Source organism: Pseudophryne corroboree, chromosome 5 (assembly GCF_028390025.1).
Source record: "Pseudophryne corroboree isolate aPseCor3 chromosome 5, aPseCor3.hap2, whole genome shotgun sequence".
Taxonomy (NCBI): Eukaryota; Metazoa; Chordata; class Amphibia; order Anura; family Myobatrachidae; genus Pseudophryne; species Pseudophryne corroboree.
Window position 1 is genome coordinate 83,711,735 of NC_086448.1, and position 17,279 is coordinate 83,729,013.

The window sequence follows — 17,279 nt, forward strand, 5'->3', positions numbered from 1 at the left end:
TGTCTGACGTGCCTACTTGGATGCGGTCACTCATATAATCCTCCACCATTCTTTCAATGGTGAGAGAATCATATGCAGTGACAGTAGACGACATGTCAGTAATCGTTGGCAGGTCCTTCAGTCCGGACCAGATGTCAGCACTCGCTCCAGACTGCCCTGCATCACCGCCAGCGGGTGGGCTCGGAATTCTTAGCCTTTTCCTCGCACCCCCAGTTGCGGGAGAATGTGAAGGAGGAGATGGTGACGGGTCACGTTCCGCTTGACTTGACAATTTTCTCACCAGCAGGTCTTTGAACCTCTGCAGACTTGTGTCTGCCGGAAAGAGAGATACAACGTAGGTTTTAAATCTAGGATCGAGCACGGTGGCCAAAATGTAGTGCTCTGATTTCAACAGATTGACCACCCGTGAATCCTGGTTAAGCGAATTAAGGGCTCCATCCACAAGTCCCACATGCCTTGCAGAATCGCTCTGTTTTAGCTCCTCCTTCAATGTCTCCAGCTTCTTCTGCAAAAGCCTGATGAGGGGAATGACCTGACTCAGGCTGGCAGTGTCTGAACTGACTTCACGTGTGGCAAGTTCAAAGGGTTGCAGAACCTTGCACAACGTTGAAATCATTCTCCACTACGCTTGAGTCAGGTGCATTCCACCTCCTTTGCCTATATCGTGGCCAGATTTATAGGCTTGAATGGCCTTTTGCTGCTCCTCCATCCTCTGAAGCATATAGAGGGTTGAATTCCACCTCGTTACCACCTCTTGCTTCAGATGATGGCAGGGCAGGTTAGGAATGTTTGGTGGTGCTCCAGTCTTCGGCACGCGGTGCCTGAACGCCGAAAGTGGCCCGCAATTCTTCGGGCCACCGACAGCATCTCTTGCACGCTTCTGTCGTTTTTTAAATAATTCTGCACCACCAAATTCAAGGTATGTGCAAAACATGGGACGTGATGGAATTTGCCCAGATGTAATGCACGCACAATATTGCTGGCGTTGTCCGATGTCACAAATCCCCAGGAGAGTCCAATTGGGGTAAGCCATTCTGCGATGATCTTCCTCAGTTGCCGTAAGAGGTTTTCAGCTGTGTGGCTATTCTGGAAAGCGGTGATACAAAGCGTAGCCTGCCTAGGAACGAGTTGGCGTTTGCGAGATGCTGCTACTGGTGCCACCGCTGCTGTTCTTGCTGCGGGAGGCAATACATCTACCCAGTGGGCTGTCACAGTCATATAGTCCTGAGTCTGCCCTGCTCCACTTGTCCACATGTCCGTGGTTAAGTGGACATTGGGTACAACTGCATTTTTTAGGACACTGGTGAGTCTTTTTCTGAGGTCTGCGTACATTTTCAGTATCGCCTGCCTAGAGAAATGGAACCTAGATGGTATTTGGTACCGGGGACACAGTACCTCAATCAAGTCTCTAGTTGGCTCTGAATTAACGATGGATACCGGAACCACGTTTCTCACCGCCCAGGCTGCCAAGGCCTCAGTTATCCGCTTTGCAGCAGGATGACTGCTGTGATATTTCATCTTCCTCGCAAAGGACTGTTGGACAGTCAATTGCTTACTGGAAGTAGTACAAGTGGTCTTCCGACTTCCCCTCTGGGATGACGATCGACTCCCAGCAGCAACAACAGCAGCGCCAGCAGCAGTAGGTGTTACACTCAAGGATGCATCGGAGGAATCCCAGGCAGGAGAGGACTCGTCAGACTTGCCAGTGACATGGCCTGCAGGACTATTGGCTTTCCTGGGTAAGGAGGAAATTGACACTGAGGGAGTTGGTGGTGTGGTTTGCAGGAGCTTGGTTACAAGAGGAAGGGATTTAGTGGTCAGTGGACTGCTTCCGCTGTCACCCAAAGTTTTTGAACTTGTCACTGACTTATGATGAATGCGCTGCAGGTGACGTATAAGGGAGGATGTTCCGAGGTGGTTAACGTACTTACCCCTACTTATTACAGCTTGACAAAGGCAACACACGGCTTGACACCTGTTGTCCGCATTTGTGTTGAAATAATTCCACACCGAAGAGCTGATTTTTTTTGTATTTTGACCAGGCATGTCAAGGGCCATATTCCTCCCACGGACAACAGGTGTCTCCCCGGGTGCCTGACTTAAACAAACCACATCACCATCAGAATCCTCCTTGTCAATTTCCTCCCCAGCGCCAGCAACACCCATATCCTCATCCTGGTGTACTTCAACAGTGACATCTTCAATTTGACTATCAGGAACTGGACTGCGGGTGCTCCTTCCAGCACTTGCAGGGGGCGTGCAAATGGTGGAAGGCGCAAGCTCTTCCCGTCCAGTGTTGGGAAGGTCAGGCATCGCAACCGACACAATTGGACTCTCCTTGGGGATTTGTGATTTTGAAGAACGCACAGTTCTTTGCTGTGCTTTTGCCAGCTTAAGTCTTTTCTTTTTTCTAGCGAGAGGATGAGTGCTTCCATCCTCATTTGAAGCTGAACCACTAGCCATGAACATAGGCCAGGGCCTCAGCCGTTCCTTGCCACTCCGTGTCGTAAATGGCATATTGGCAAGTTTACGCTTCTCCTCAGACGCTTTTAATTTTGATTTTTGGGTCATTTTACTGAACTTTTGTGTTTTGGATTTTACATGCTCTGTACTATGACATTGGGCATCGGCCTTGGCAGACGACGTTGATGGCATTTCATCGTGTCGGCCATGACTAGTGGCAGCAGCTTCAGCACGAGGTGGAAGTGGATCTTGATCTTTCCCTTTAACCTCCACATTTTTGTTCTCCATTTTTTAATGTGTGGAATTATATGCCAGTATCAATAGCAATGGCCTACTACTATATTTACTGCGCACAACTAAAAGGCACCACAGGTATACAATGTAGATGGATGGATACTAGTATACTTTATGGATGACGAGTGACGACACAGAGGTAGGTACACAGCAGTGGCCTACCGTACTGCTATATACAGTATACTGGACCTGGTGGACACTGTCAGCAAACTGCTAAACTAGTCTAAAAAAAAGGCACCACAGGTATACAATGTAGATGGATGGATACTAGTATACTTTATGGATGACGAGTGACGACACAGAGGTAGGTACACAGCAGTGGCCTACCGTACTGCTATATACAGTATACTGGACCTGGTGGACACTGTCAGCAAACTGCTAAACTAGTCTAAAAAAAGGCACCACAGGTATACAATGTAGATGGATGGATACTAGTATACTTTATGGATGACGAGTGATGACACAGAGGTAGGTACACAGCAGTGGCCTACCGTACTGCTATATACAGTATACTGGACCTGGTGGACACTGTCAGCAAACTGCTAAACTAGTCTAAAAAAAAGGCACCACAGGTATACAATGTAGATGGATGGATACTAGTATACTTTATGGATGACGAGTGACGACACAGAGGTAGGTACATAGCAGTGGCCTACCGTACTGCTATATACAGTATACTGGACCTGGTGGACACTGTCAGCAAACTGCTAAACTAGTCTAAAAAAAAGGCACCACAGGTATACAATGTAGATGGATGGATACTAGTATACTTTATGGATGACGAGTGACGACACAGAGGTAGGTACACAGCAGTGGCCTACCGTACTGCTATATACAGTATACTGGACCTGGTGGACACTGTCAGCAAACTGCTAAACTAGTCTAAAAAAAAGGCACCACAGGTATACAATGTAGATGGATGGATACTAGTATACTTTATGGATGACGAGTGACGACACAGAGGTAGGTACACAGCAGTGGCCTACCGTACTGCTATATACAGTATACTGGACCTGGTGGACACTGTCAGCAAACTGCTAAACTAGTCTAAAAAAAAGGCACCACAGGTATACAATGTAGATGGATGGATACTAGTATACTTTATGGATGACGAGTGACGACACAGAGGTAGGTACACAGCAGTGGCCTACCGTACTGCTATATACAGTATACTGGACCTGGTGGACACTGTCAGCAAACTGCTAAACTAGTCTAAAAAAAAGGCACCACAGGTATACAATGTAGATGGATGGATACTAGTATACTTTATGGATGACGAGTGACGACACAGAGGTAGGTACACAGCAGTGGCCTACCGTACTGCTATATACAGTATACTGGACCTGGTGGACACTGTCAGCAAACTGCTAAACTAGTCTAAAAAAAGGCACCACAGGTATACAATGTAGATGGATGGATAGTATACTTAATGGATGACGAGTGACGACACAGAGGTAGGTACAGCAGTGGCCTACCGTACTGCTATATATAGTATACTGGACCTGGTGGACACTGTCAGCAAACTGCTAAACTAAAATGCACCACAGGTATAGGAATGTAGATGGATAGTATACTTAATGGATGACGACACAGAGGTAGGTACAGCAGTGCACTCTGCACTGTACTCCTCCTATATATAATATTAATTATACTGGTGGTCCCCAGTCCCCACAATAAAGCAGCACACTGTGAGCACAGATATGGAGTGTTTTTCAGGCAGACAAACGTATACTGGTGGTCACTGTCAGCAAAACTCTGCACTGTACTGTGTACTCCTGCTATAGCTGCTCCCCAGTCCCCACAATTAAGCAGTGTGAGCACTCAGCACAGATATATCATGCAGCACACTGAGCACAGATATGGTATGGAGCATTTTTTTCCAGGCAGAGAACGGATAAAAACTAAACTCTGCACTGTACTCCTCCTAACAGCTGCTCCCCAATCCTCCCCACAATTATAGTAATAAACAAGCACAAGCACAAGCAATCAAATGAAATCAACTGTCTTCTGACTTCTACTAAACGGAGAGGACGCCAGCCACGTCCTCTCCCTATCATCTTCAATGCATGTGTGAAAATGGCGGCGACGCGCGGCTGCTTATAGAATCCGAATCTCGCGAGAATCCGACAGCGGGATGATGACGTTCGGGCACGCTCGGGTTAACTGAGCAAGGCGGGAGGATCCGAGTCTGCTCAGACCCGTGTAAAAAAGGTAAAGCTTGGGGGGGTTTGGTTTCTCGGAAACCGAACCCGCTCATCACTAGTGATTTTATTATCAACTCACACCTGGAAGTAGCAACACTTTGCCCTGCAGTGTCTAGAACCACCAGGCAACTCACCATAAGCGGATCCAGGGGGGAGGGGGGGGGGTGCTGGGGGTCACTCGGGCCCGTGCCCCCCCTGTCATTTCTGACTTCTTCTTTTTTTCAAAAGGAGAACAGCAGCAGCACTACTGTTATTTCCGTCAGTCAGATTTGATAAAAGAGCCGGCAAGCACTAGGAACCGCCTCTAATCTAACAGCAAGTCCGTGTGGTAACCAATGGGGATGCTGGAGCTGCAGCTCCAGCCTCCCCCTGCTCACACTGCAACCTACCTTCCCCACTGCCAGCCAGCCAGAGTCCAGCCCAGGCACAGTGCAAATGACTAAAAACTATAATAATTATATTGTGCTGGGGTGCCTTCCAGGCTCTTATAGCTAATGGAACAGGTGACCAACATTTCAAGGCCCAATCAGCCTTTTCACCAGGGTGAAACATTGGCAATAAACCAGGATGCGCTCCTACAGCCAATCATTACCTGATGGCTTATCCTGTGAGGCAGTTGGGAGGCTCATGTCACTTGCTGCTCTGAATAGATGCTGTACACATGCGCAGTGTCTATCCACAGGAGACAGAAGGAGAGGGGGCATGCCAGCAGCTCACATAGCGCTGGACGTGCCCCCTTAGTGACGGAAAACAGGGGCGTGCCTCACGATCGTGACACTGCTGTGAGGCCACGTCCCCTTTCATACTGACCACGCTCCCTTTTCGGCCACGTGCACAGATGTCTCACTTCCATATTTTAAAATGTTGTGAGGTATACTTTGTCTAAGATATGCAAAGATCTTGATCGGGACTTATGGATACTTTCATTTTTTTTGAACACGTGCAGATCCCTACTGAGCTCTGAATGCAGATCTACCTGCAGAGCGCTATGCGGAGCCGCAAGCATTAATTGCAAGCAGTAGCAACATCTCCTACATTTTCAGTGCTGCCAGCTAGATCATAACTGCGCCGTTTGTGTTAAGCGATCCAAGCTGCTCAAATGAAATCGCAAAGACTATGGCACTGTGCCAGAGCCTTCATCATCTTCTAACCATGCGCCATTGTTCAGAAAGATCACAGGAAGCACGGCTGCTGAAGAAGCTATGGGAGAAGCTGCACGTGGGATGGTTTTAATACTGCTGTGGCTCAGAAGGTTTTGCATGTGCCTCAGGACCAAGCCCTGTATGAATTCATGGTTGGATTCCAGTTGCTGGGAACTTAAGCTGAGTACACACTGAGCGTTATGTCATCTGATTAGGTGGATCGGACTGACATATCGCTCTAGTCGGCCCATATCTGACAGTATGTATGCCTGATATGTGTGTGCCCGCAGTCACTATCAACGTTGTCAGGTATCAAACCTGCCAATATTGCTAGTGACATCATATATCAAGGGCATATTAAGAGAGGAAGGGGCCTGTGTGCAGGTCTCTTTCTGGGCCCTCTCTTCTGTAGCCGGCAGCACTGAGACTCTGGGCACTATGGTCACTATGAGACTAGTGATGTGCACCGGAAATTTTTTTGGTTTTGTGTTTTGGTTTTGGATTCGGTTCCGCGGCCGTGTTTTGGATTCGGACGCGTTTTGGCAAAACCTCCCTGAAAATTTTTTGTCGGATTCGAGTGTGTTTTGGATTCGGGTGTTTTTTTTCAAAAAACCTTCAAAAACAGCTTAAATCATAGAATTTGGGGGTCATTTTGATCCCATAGTATTATTAACCTCAATAACCATAATTTCCACTCATTTCCAGTCTATTCTGAACACCTCACAATATTATTTTTAGTCCTAAAATTTGCACCGAGGTCGCTGGACGGCTAAGCTAAGCGACCCAAGTGGCCGACACAAACACCTGGCCCATCTAGGAGTGCCACTGCAGTGTCAGACAGGATGGCAGATTTAAAAAATAGTCCCCAAACAGCACATGATGCAAAGAAAAAAAGAGGTGCAATGAGGTAGCTGTGTGGCTAAGCTAAGCGACCCAAGTGGCCGACACAAACACCTGGCCCATCTAGGAGTGGCACTGCAGTTTTATAGCGACAGGATGAGTGCTTCCATCCTCATGTGAATCTGAACCACTAGCCATGAACATAGGCCAGGGCCTCAGCCGTTCCTTGCCACTCCGTGTCGTAAATGTCATATTGGCAAGTTTACGCTTCTCATCAGACGCTTTTTATTTTGATTTTTTGGTCATTTTACTGAACTTTTGTAGTATACTTGACGACACAGAGGTAGAGCAGTGGACTACTGTATCGTACTGCTATATATATACTGGTGGTCAGCAAAATTCTGCACTGTCCTCCTACTATATACTGCGCACAACTAAAATGCAGCACAGGTATGGATGCATAGTGTACTTGGCGACACATAGGTAAAGCAGTGGATAACTGTACCGTACTGCTATATATATATATTGGTGGTCAGCAAAATTCTGCACTGTCCTCCTACTATATACTGCGCACAACTAAAATGCAGCACAGGTATGGATGCATAGTGTACTTGGCGACACATAGGTAAAGCAGTGGATAACTGTACCGTACTGCTATATATATATTGGTGGTCAGCAAAATTCTGCACTGTCCTCCTACTATATACTGCGCACAACTAAAATGCAGCACAGGTATGGATGCATAGTATACTTGACGACACAGAGGTAGAGCAGTGGACTACAGTACCGTACTGCTATATATATACTGGTGGTCAGCAAAATTCTGCACTGTCCTCCTACTATATACTGCGCACAACTAAAATGCAGCACAGGTATGGATGCATAGTATACTTGACGACACAGAGGTAGAGCAGTGGACTACTGTACCGTACTGCTATATATATACTGGTGGTCAGCAAAATTCTGCACTGTCCTCCTACTATATACTGCGCACAACTAAAATGCAGCACAGGTATGGATGCATAGTATACTTGATGACACAGAGGTAGAGCAGTGGACTACTGTACCGTACTGCTATATATATACTGGTGGTCATCAAAATTCTGCACTGTCCTCCTACTATATACTGCGCACAACTAAAATGCAGCACAGGTATGGATGCATAGTATACTTGACGACACAGAGGTAGAGCAGTGGACTACTGTACCATACTGCTATATATATATATACTGGTGGTCAGCAAAATTCTGCACTGTCCTCCTACTATATACTGCGCACAACTAAAATGCAGCACAGGTATGGATGCATAGTATACTTGACGACACAGAGGTAGAGCAGTGGACTACTGTACCGTACTGCTATATATATACTGGTGGTCATCAAAATTCTGCACTGTCCTCCTACTATATACTGCGCACAACTAAAATGCAGCACAGTTATGGATGCATAGTATACTTGACGACACAGAGGTAGAGCAGTGGACTACTGTACCATACTGCTATATATATATATATATATACTGGTGGTCAGCAAAATTCTGCACTGTCCTCCTACTATATACTGCGCACAACTAAAATGCAGCACAGGTATGGATGCATAGTATACTTGACGACACAGAGGTAGAGCAGTGGACTACTGTACCGTACTGCTATATATATACTGGTGGTCAGCAAAATTCTGCACTGTCCTTCTACTATATACTGCGCACAACTAAAATGCAGCACAGGTATGGATGCATAGTATACTTAACGACACAGAGGTAGAGCAGTGGACTACTGTACCGTACTGCTATATATATACTGGTGGTCAGCAAAATTCTGCACTGTCCTCCTACTATATACTGCGCACAACTAAAATGCAGCACAGCTATGGATGCATAGTATACTTGACGACACAGAGATAGAGCAGTGGACTACTGTACCATACTGCTATATATATACTGGTGGTCAGCAAAATTCTGCACTGTCCTCCTACTATATACTGCGCACAACTAAAATGCAGCACAGGTATGGATGCATAGTATACTCGACGACACAGAGGTAGAGCAGTGGACTACTGTACCGTACTGCTATATATACTGGTGGTCAGCAAAATTTTGCACTGTCCTCCTTCTATATACTGCGCACAACTAAAATGCAGCACAGGTATGGATGCATAGTATACTTGACGACACAGAGGTAGAGCAGTGGACTACTGTACCGTACTGCTATATATATACTGGTGGTCATCAAAATTCTGCACTGTCCTCCTACTATATACTGCGCACAACTAAAATGCAGCACAGGTATGGATGCATAGTATACTTGACGACACAGAGGTAGAGCAGTGGACTACTGTACCATACTGCTATATATATATATATACTGGTGGTCAGCAAAATTCTGCACTGTCCTCCTACTATATACTGCGCACAACTAAAATGCAGCACAGGTATGGATGCATAGTATACTTGACGACACAGAGGTAGAGCAGTGGACTACTGTACCGTACTGCTATATATATACTGGTGGTCAGCAAAATTCTGCACTGTCCTTCTACTATATACTGCGCACAACTAAAATGCAGCACAGGTATGGATGCATAGTATACTTAACGACACAGAGGTAGAGCAGTGGACTACTGTACCGTACTGCTATATATATACTGGTGGTCAGCAAAATTCTGCACTGTCCTCCTACTATATACTGCGCACAACTAAAATGCAGCACAGCTATGGATGCATAGTATACTTGACGACACAGAGATAGAGCAGTGGACTACTGTACCATACTGCTATATATATACTGGTGGTCAGCAAAATTCTGCACTGTCCTCCTACTATATACTGCGCACAACTAAAATGCAGCACAGGTATGGATGCATAGTATACTCGACGACACAGAGGTAGAGCAGTGGACTACTGTACCGTACTGCTATATATACTGGTGGTCAGCAAAATTTTGCACTGTCCTCCTTCTATATACTGCGCACAACTAAAATGCAGCACAGGTATGGATGCATAGTATACTTGACGACACAGAGGTAGAGCAGTGGACTACTGTACCGTACTGCTATATATATACTGGTGGTCAGCAAAATGTTGCACTGTCCTCCTACTATATACTGCGCACAACTAAAATGCAGCACAGGTATGGATGCATAGTATACTTGACGACACAGAGGTAGAGCAGTGGACTACTGTACTATACTGCTATATATATATACTGGTGGTCACAGCAAAATTCTGCATTGTCCTCCTACTATATACTACAATGCAGCACAGATATGGAGCGTTTATCAGGCAGAGAACGTAGATATTTTCAGCACACTGAGCACAGATATTTGCAGCACACTGAGCACAGATATTTGCAGCACACTGAGCACAGATATTTGCAGCACACTGAACACAGAAACTGAGAGAACGCAGCCACGTCCTCTCGCTATCATCTCCAAAGCACGAGTGAAAATGGCGGCAACGCGCGGCTCCTTATATAGAATACGAATCTCACGAGAATACGACAGCGGGATGATGACGTTTTGGCGCGCTCGGGTTAACCGAGCAAGGCGGGAAGATCCGAGGCTGCCTCGGAACCGTGTAAAATGGGTGAAGTTCGGCGGGGTTCGGATCCCGAGGAACCGAACCCGCTCATCACTATATGAGACACTAACACTGTCCCAGAGTCTAGAGAGCATGCACAGCTCTATGGGGAAATGGCATGGCGATGAACAGCAGCCAATTTAAATGTGGTTGCAGAGCACAAGCTGTTTTATCAAAAGGGTAAAAGTCCATTTGCTGAATAACATGCATTTCACTATGGCAGGTCATGCCTTCTTGCCCGGAGAGGGTCTGCAAGTGTGCAGGGCGCATGCACGAATCGCATATATGGACAAAAACCAAACTGACTTCTAAAGGCTACACAGGCTGCAGTGCCAAGAAGGCTGGTGATTTATCAGGGGAGTGGCTTCAGATTGATAGTGCTCTTCACTAACGTCAGTCTGGACTGGCAGTCCCAGTGGAAGAAAACACCTCCACGGTACTGTATGTCTGGTGTGTGTTTATCAGAACGAGCATCCAATGGGAAGCCTTTGCCTGTCCAGAGTGTGATTTGCAGGAAGTGCATCTAATGAGAAGTCATTGGGGGTCATTCCGACCTGATTGCACGCTAGCTATTTTTTGCAGCGCTGCGATCAGGTCAAAACTCGGCAAAACTGAGCATGCGTATGCACCGCAATGCGCAGGCACGTCGTACGGGTACAAAGCGGATCGTTGCTGGGCGATGGATTTAACGAAGAATGCACCTCATAGGCAAAATCCACCGGTAGTTACTATCAGTAATAATAACCCCTGCAAGCAGAGTTTATCAAGTACTGAGGCAGAATTACTTCATATTCTGGTAATGCCATCCTCAGATGGTGCAACTAGAATATAAGCATTTAAAGAAAAATATTATACATTTGGAAAAAAGCGATTTACTTTATGGATTACAGTATGCTTTTTTGTACTTATTTAAAAGAAGAAAGGTAAATGGTAATGATACGTGTGTCACTGTATCCAGTGGCGGATCTTGCCACGGGCAAGCGGTACTTTTGCCCGGGGCGGTGCCATCCGGAGGGCGCCGCACCAGGGCAAGATCCGCCACTGTGCCCACCGCAGTGCCCCCCTGCTTTGAAGGGAACCAGATGCGTAGCGTCTAGTTTAGAGATGAGCGGGTTCGGTTTCTCTGAATCCGAACCCGCCCGAACTTCATGTTTTTTTACACGGGTCCGAGCGACTCGGATCTTCCCGCCTTGCTCGGTTAACCCGAGCGCGCCCGAACGTCATCATCACGCTGTCGGATTCTCGCGAGGCTCGGATTCTATCGCGAGACTCGGATTCTATATAAGGAGCCGCGCGTCGCGGCCATTTTCACACGTGCATTGAGATTGATAGGGAGAGGACGTGGCTGGCGTCCTCTCCGTTTAGAAATTAAAATAGATAGGAGAGTGAGAGTGAGACACTTCATTTACTTACTGGAGCTTAGGAGGAGTTATACTAGTGACTGATGACCAGTGACCTGACCACCAGTGCAGTTTTATAATTTATTATTATTTAATAATCCGTTCTGTTCTTGTTCTCTGCCTGAAAAAAACGATACACAGTGACTCAGTCACACTCACATACCATATCTGTGCTCAGCCCAGTGTGCTGCATCATCTATGTATAATATCTGACTGTGCTCACACAGCTTAATTGTGGGGGAGACTGGGGAGCAGTTATAGGTTATAGCAGGAGCCAGGAGTACATATTAAACAGTGCACACTTTTGCTGCCAGAGTGCCACTGCCAGTGTGACTGACCACTGACCACTGTGACCAGTGACCTGACCACACTGACCACCAGTATAGTATATTGTGATTGAATGTCTGCCTGAAAAAGTACACTCGTCGTGTGACTTGTGTGGTGTTTTTTTATTCTATAAAAATTAAAAAACTCATTCTGCTGACAGTGTCCAGCAGGTCCGTCATTATATAATATATACCTGTCCGGCTGCAGTAGTGATATATATATTTTTTTTATATCATTATTTATCATCCAGTCTATACTAGCAGCAGACACAGTATGGTAGTTCACGGCTGTAGCTACCTCTGTGTCGGCACTCGGCAGTCCATCCATAATTGTATACCACCTACCTGTGGTTTTTTTTTTCTTTCTTCTTTATACATACTACATCTCATTATCATCCAGTCTATATTAGCAGCAGACACAGTACAGTACGGTAGTCCACGGCTGTAGCTACCTCTGTGTCGGCACTCGGCAGTCCATCCATAATTGTATACCACCTACCCGTGGTTTTTTTTTTCTTTCTTCTTTATACATACTACATCTCATTATCAACCAGTCTATATTAGCAGCAGACACAGTACGGTAGTTCACGGCTGTAGCTACCTCTGTGTCGGCACTCGGCAGTCCATCCATAATTGAATACCACCTACCCGTGGTTTTTTTTTTCTTTCTTCTTTATACATACATACTACATCTCATTATCATCCAGTCTATATTAGCAGCAGACACAGTACAGTACGGTAGTCCACGGCTGTAGCTACCTCTGTGTCGGCACTCGGCAGTCCATCCATAATTGTATACCACCTACCCGTGGTTTTTTTTTCTTTCTTCTTTATACATACTACATCTCATTATCATCCAGTCTATATTAGCAGCAGACACAGTACAGTACGGTAGTCCACGGCTGTAGCTACCTCTGTGTCGGCAATCGGCACTCGGCAGTCCATCCATAATTGTATACCACCTACCCGTGGTTTTTTTTTTCTTTCTTCTTTATACATACTACATCTCATTATCAACCAGTCTATATTAGCAGCAGACACAGTACAGTACGGTAGTCCATGGCTGTAGCTACCTCTGTGTCGGCACTCGGCAGTCCATCCATAATTGTATACCACCTACCCGTGGTTTTTTTTTTTCTTCTTTATACATACTACATCTCATTATCATCCAGTCTATATTAGCAGCAGACACAGTACAGTACGGTAGTCCACGGCTGTAGCTACCTCTGTGTCGGCACTCGGCAGTCCATCCATAATTGTATACCACCTACCCGTGTTTTTTTTTTCTTTCTTCTTTATACATACTACATCTCATTATCAACCAGTCTATATTAGCAGCAGACACAGTACAGTACGGTAGTCCACGGCTGTAGATACCTCTGTGTCGGCACTCGGCAGTCCATCCATAATTGTATACCACCTACCCGTGTTTTTTTTTTCTTTCTTCTTTATACATACTACATCTCATTATCATCCAGTCTATATTAGCAGCAGACACAGTACAGTACGGTAGTCCACGGCTGTAGCTACCTCTGTGTCGGCACTCGGCAGTCCATCCATAATTGTATACCACCTACCCGTGTTTTTTTTTTTCTTTCTTCTTTATACATACTACATCTCATTATCATCCAGTCTATATTAGCAGCAGACACAGTACAGTACGGTAGTCCACGGCTGTAGCTACCTCTGTGTCGGCACTCGGCAGTCCATCCATAATTGTATACCACCTACCCGTGGTTTTTTTTTTCTTTCTTCTTTATACATACTACATCTCATTATCATCCAGTCTATATTAGCAGCAGACACAGTACAGTACGGTATTCCACGGCTGTAGCTATCTCTGTGTCGGCACTCGGCAGTCCATCCATAATTGTATACCACCTACCCGTGGTTTTTTTTTTCTTTCTTCTTTATACATACTACATCTCATTATCAACCAGTCTATATTAGCAGCAGACACAGTACAGTACGGTAGTCCACGGCTGTAGCTATCTCTGTGTCGGCACTCGGCAGTCCATCCATAATTGTATACCACCTACCCGTGGTTTTTTTTTTTCTTTCTTCTTTATACATACTACATCTCATTATCAACCAGTCTATATTAGCAGCAGACACAGTACAGTATGGTAGTCCACGGCTGTGGCTACCTCTGTGTCGGCACTCGGCAGTCCGTCCATAATTGTATACCACCTAACCGTGGTTTTTTTTTCTTCTTTATACATACATACTACGACATCTCTTTATCAACCAGTCTATATTAGCAGCAGACACAGTACAGTACGGTAGTTCACGGCTGTGGCTACCTCTGTGTCGGCACTCAGCATTCCGTCCATAATTGTATACTAGTATCCATCCATCTCCATTGTTTACCTGAGGTGCCTTTTAGTTGTGCCTATTAAAATATGGAGAACAAAAATGTTGAGGTTCCAAAATTAGGGAAAGATCAAGATCCACTTCCACCTCGTGCTGAAGCTGCTGCCACTAGTCATGGCCGAGACGATGAAATGCCAGCAATGTCGTCTGCCAAGGCCGATGCCCAATGTCATAGTACAGAGCATGTCAAATCCAAAACACCAAACATCAGTAAAAAAAGGACTCCAAAACCTAAAATAAAATTGTCGGAGGAGAAGCGTAAACTTGCCAATATGCCATTTACCACACGGAGTGGCAAGGAACGGCTGAGGCCCTGGCCTATGTTCATGGCTAGTGGTTCAGCTTCACATGAGGATGGAAGCACTCAGCCTCTCGCTAGAAAACTGAAAAGACTCAAGCTGGCAAAAGCACCGCAAAGAACTGTGCGTTCTTCGAAATCCCAAATCCACAAGGAGAGTCCAATTGTGTCGGTTGCGATGCCTGACCTTCCCAACACTGGACGTGAAGAGCATGCGCCTTCCACCATTTGCACGCCCCCTGCAAGTGCTGGAAGGAGCACCCGCAGTCCAGTTCCTGATAGTCAGATTGAAGATGTCAGTGTTGAAGTACACCAGGATGAGGAGGATATGGGTGTTGCTGGCGCTGGGGAGGAAATTGACCAGGAGGATTCTGATGGTGAGGTGGTTTGTTTAAGTCAGGCACCCGGGGAGACACCTGTTGTCCGTGGGAGGAATATGGCCGTTGACATGCCTGGTGAAAATACCAAAAAAATCAGCTCTTCAGTGTGGAGGTATTTCAACAGAAAAGCGGACAACAGGTGTCAAGCCGTGTGTTGCCTTTGTCAAGCTGTAATAAGTAGGGGTAAGGACGTTAACCACCTCGGAACATCCTCCCTTATACGTCACCTGCAGCGCATTCATAATAAGTCAGTGACAAGTTCAAAAACTTTGGGCGACAGCGGAAGCAGTCCACTGACCAGTAAATCCCTTCCTCTTGTAACCAAGCTCACGCAAACCACCCCACCAACTCCCTCAGTGTCAATTTCCTCCTTCCCCAGGAATGCCAATAGTCCTGCAGGCCATGTCACTGGCAATTCTGACGAGTCCTCTCCTGCCTGGGATTCCTCCGATGCATCCTTGCGTGTAACGCCTACTGCTGCTGGCGCTGCTGTTGTTGCTGCTGGGAGTCGATGGTCATCCCAGAGGGGAAGTCGTAAGCCCACTTGTACTACTTCCAGTAAGCAATTGACTGTTCAACAGTCCTTTGCGAGGAAGATGAAATATCACAGCAGTCATCCTGCTGCAAAGCGGATAACTGAGGCCTTGACAACTATGTTGGTGTTAGACGTGCGTCCGGTATCCGCCCTTAGTTCACAGGGAACTAGACAATTTATTGAGGCAGTGTGCCCCCGTTACCAAATACCATCTAGGTTCCACTTCTCTAGGCAGGCGATACCGAGAATGTACACGGACGTCAGAAAAAGACTCACCAGTGTCCTAAAAAATGCAGTTGTACCCAATGTCCACTTAACCACGGACATGTGGACAAGTGGAGCAGGGCAGGGTCAGGACTATATGACTGTGACAGCCCACTGGGTAGATGTATGGACTCCCGCCGCAAGAACAGCAGCGGCGGCACCAGTAGCAGCATCTCGCAAACGCCAACTCTTTCCTAGGCAGGCTACGCTTTGTATCACCGCTTTCCAGAATACACACACAGCTGAAAACCTCTTACGGCAACTGAGGAAGATCATCGCGGAATGGCTTACCCCAATTGGACTCTCCTGTGGATTTGTGGCATCGGACAACGCCAGCAATATTGTGTGTGCATTAAATATGGGCAAATTCCAGCACGTCCCATGTTTTGCACATACCTTGAATTTGGTGGTGCAGAATTTTTTAAAAAACGACAGGGGCGTGCAAGAGATGCTGTCGGTGGCCAGAAGAATTGCGGGACACTTTCGGCGTACAGGCACCACGTACAGAAGACTGGAGCACCACCAAAAACTACTGAACCTGCCCTGCCATCATCTGAAGCAAGAAGTGGTAACGAGGTGGAATTCAACCCTCTATATGCTTCAGAGGTTGGAGGAGCAGCAAAAGGCCATTCAAGCCTATACAATTGAGCACGATATAGGAGGTGGAATGCACCTGTCTCAAGCGCAGTGGAGAATGATTTCAACGTTGTGCAAGGTTCTGATGCCCTTTGAACTTGCCACACGTGAAGTCAGTTCAGACACTGCCAGCCTGAGTCAGGTCATTCCCCTCATCAGGCTTTTGCAGAAGAAGCTGGAGACATTGAAGGAGGAGCTAACACGGAGCGATTCCACTAGGCATGTGGGACTTGTGGATGGAGCCCTTAATTCGCTTAACAAGGATTCACGGGTGGTCAATCTGTTGAAATCAGAGCACTACATTTTGGCCACCGTGCTCGATCCTAGATTTAAAGCCTACCTTGGATCTCTCTTTCCGGCAGACACAAGTCTGCTGGGGTTGAAAGACCTGCTGGTGAGAAAATTGTCAAGTCAAGCGGAACGCGACCTGTCAACATCTCCTCCTTCACATTCTCCCGCAACTGGGGGTGCGAGGAAAAGGCTCAGAATTCCGAGCCCACCCGCTGGCGGTGATGCAGGGCAGTCTGGAGCGACTGCTGATGCTGAC

At 46.4% G+C, this 17,279-nt stretch overlaps 1 long non-coding RNA gene across 1 annotated transcript in view; it reads left to right on the plus strand.

Moving 5' to 3' along the window:
• The window catches only part of LOC134928801 (uncharacterized), a 495,132-nt gene that overhangs the window by 100,079 nt on the left and 377,774 nt on the right, over window positions 1–17,279 (plus strand). The gene's annotated exons all lie outside the window — the stretch shown is intronic.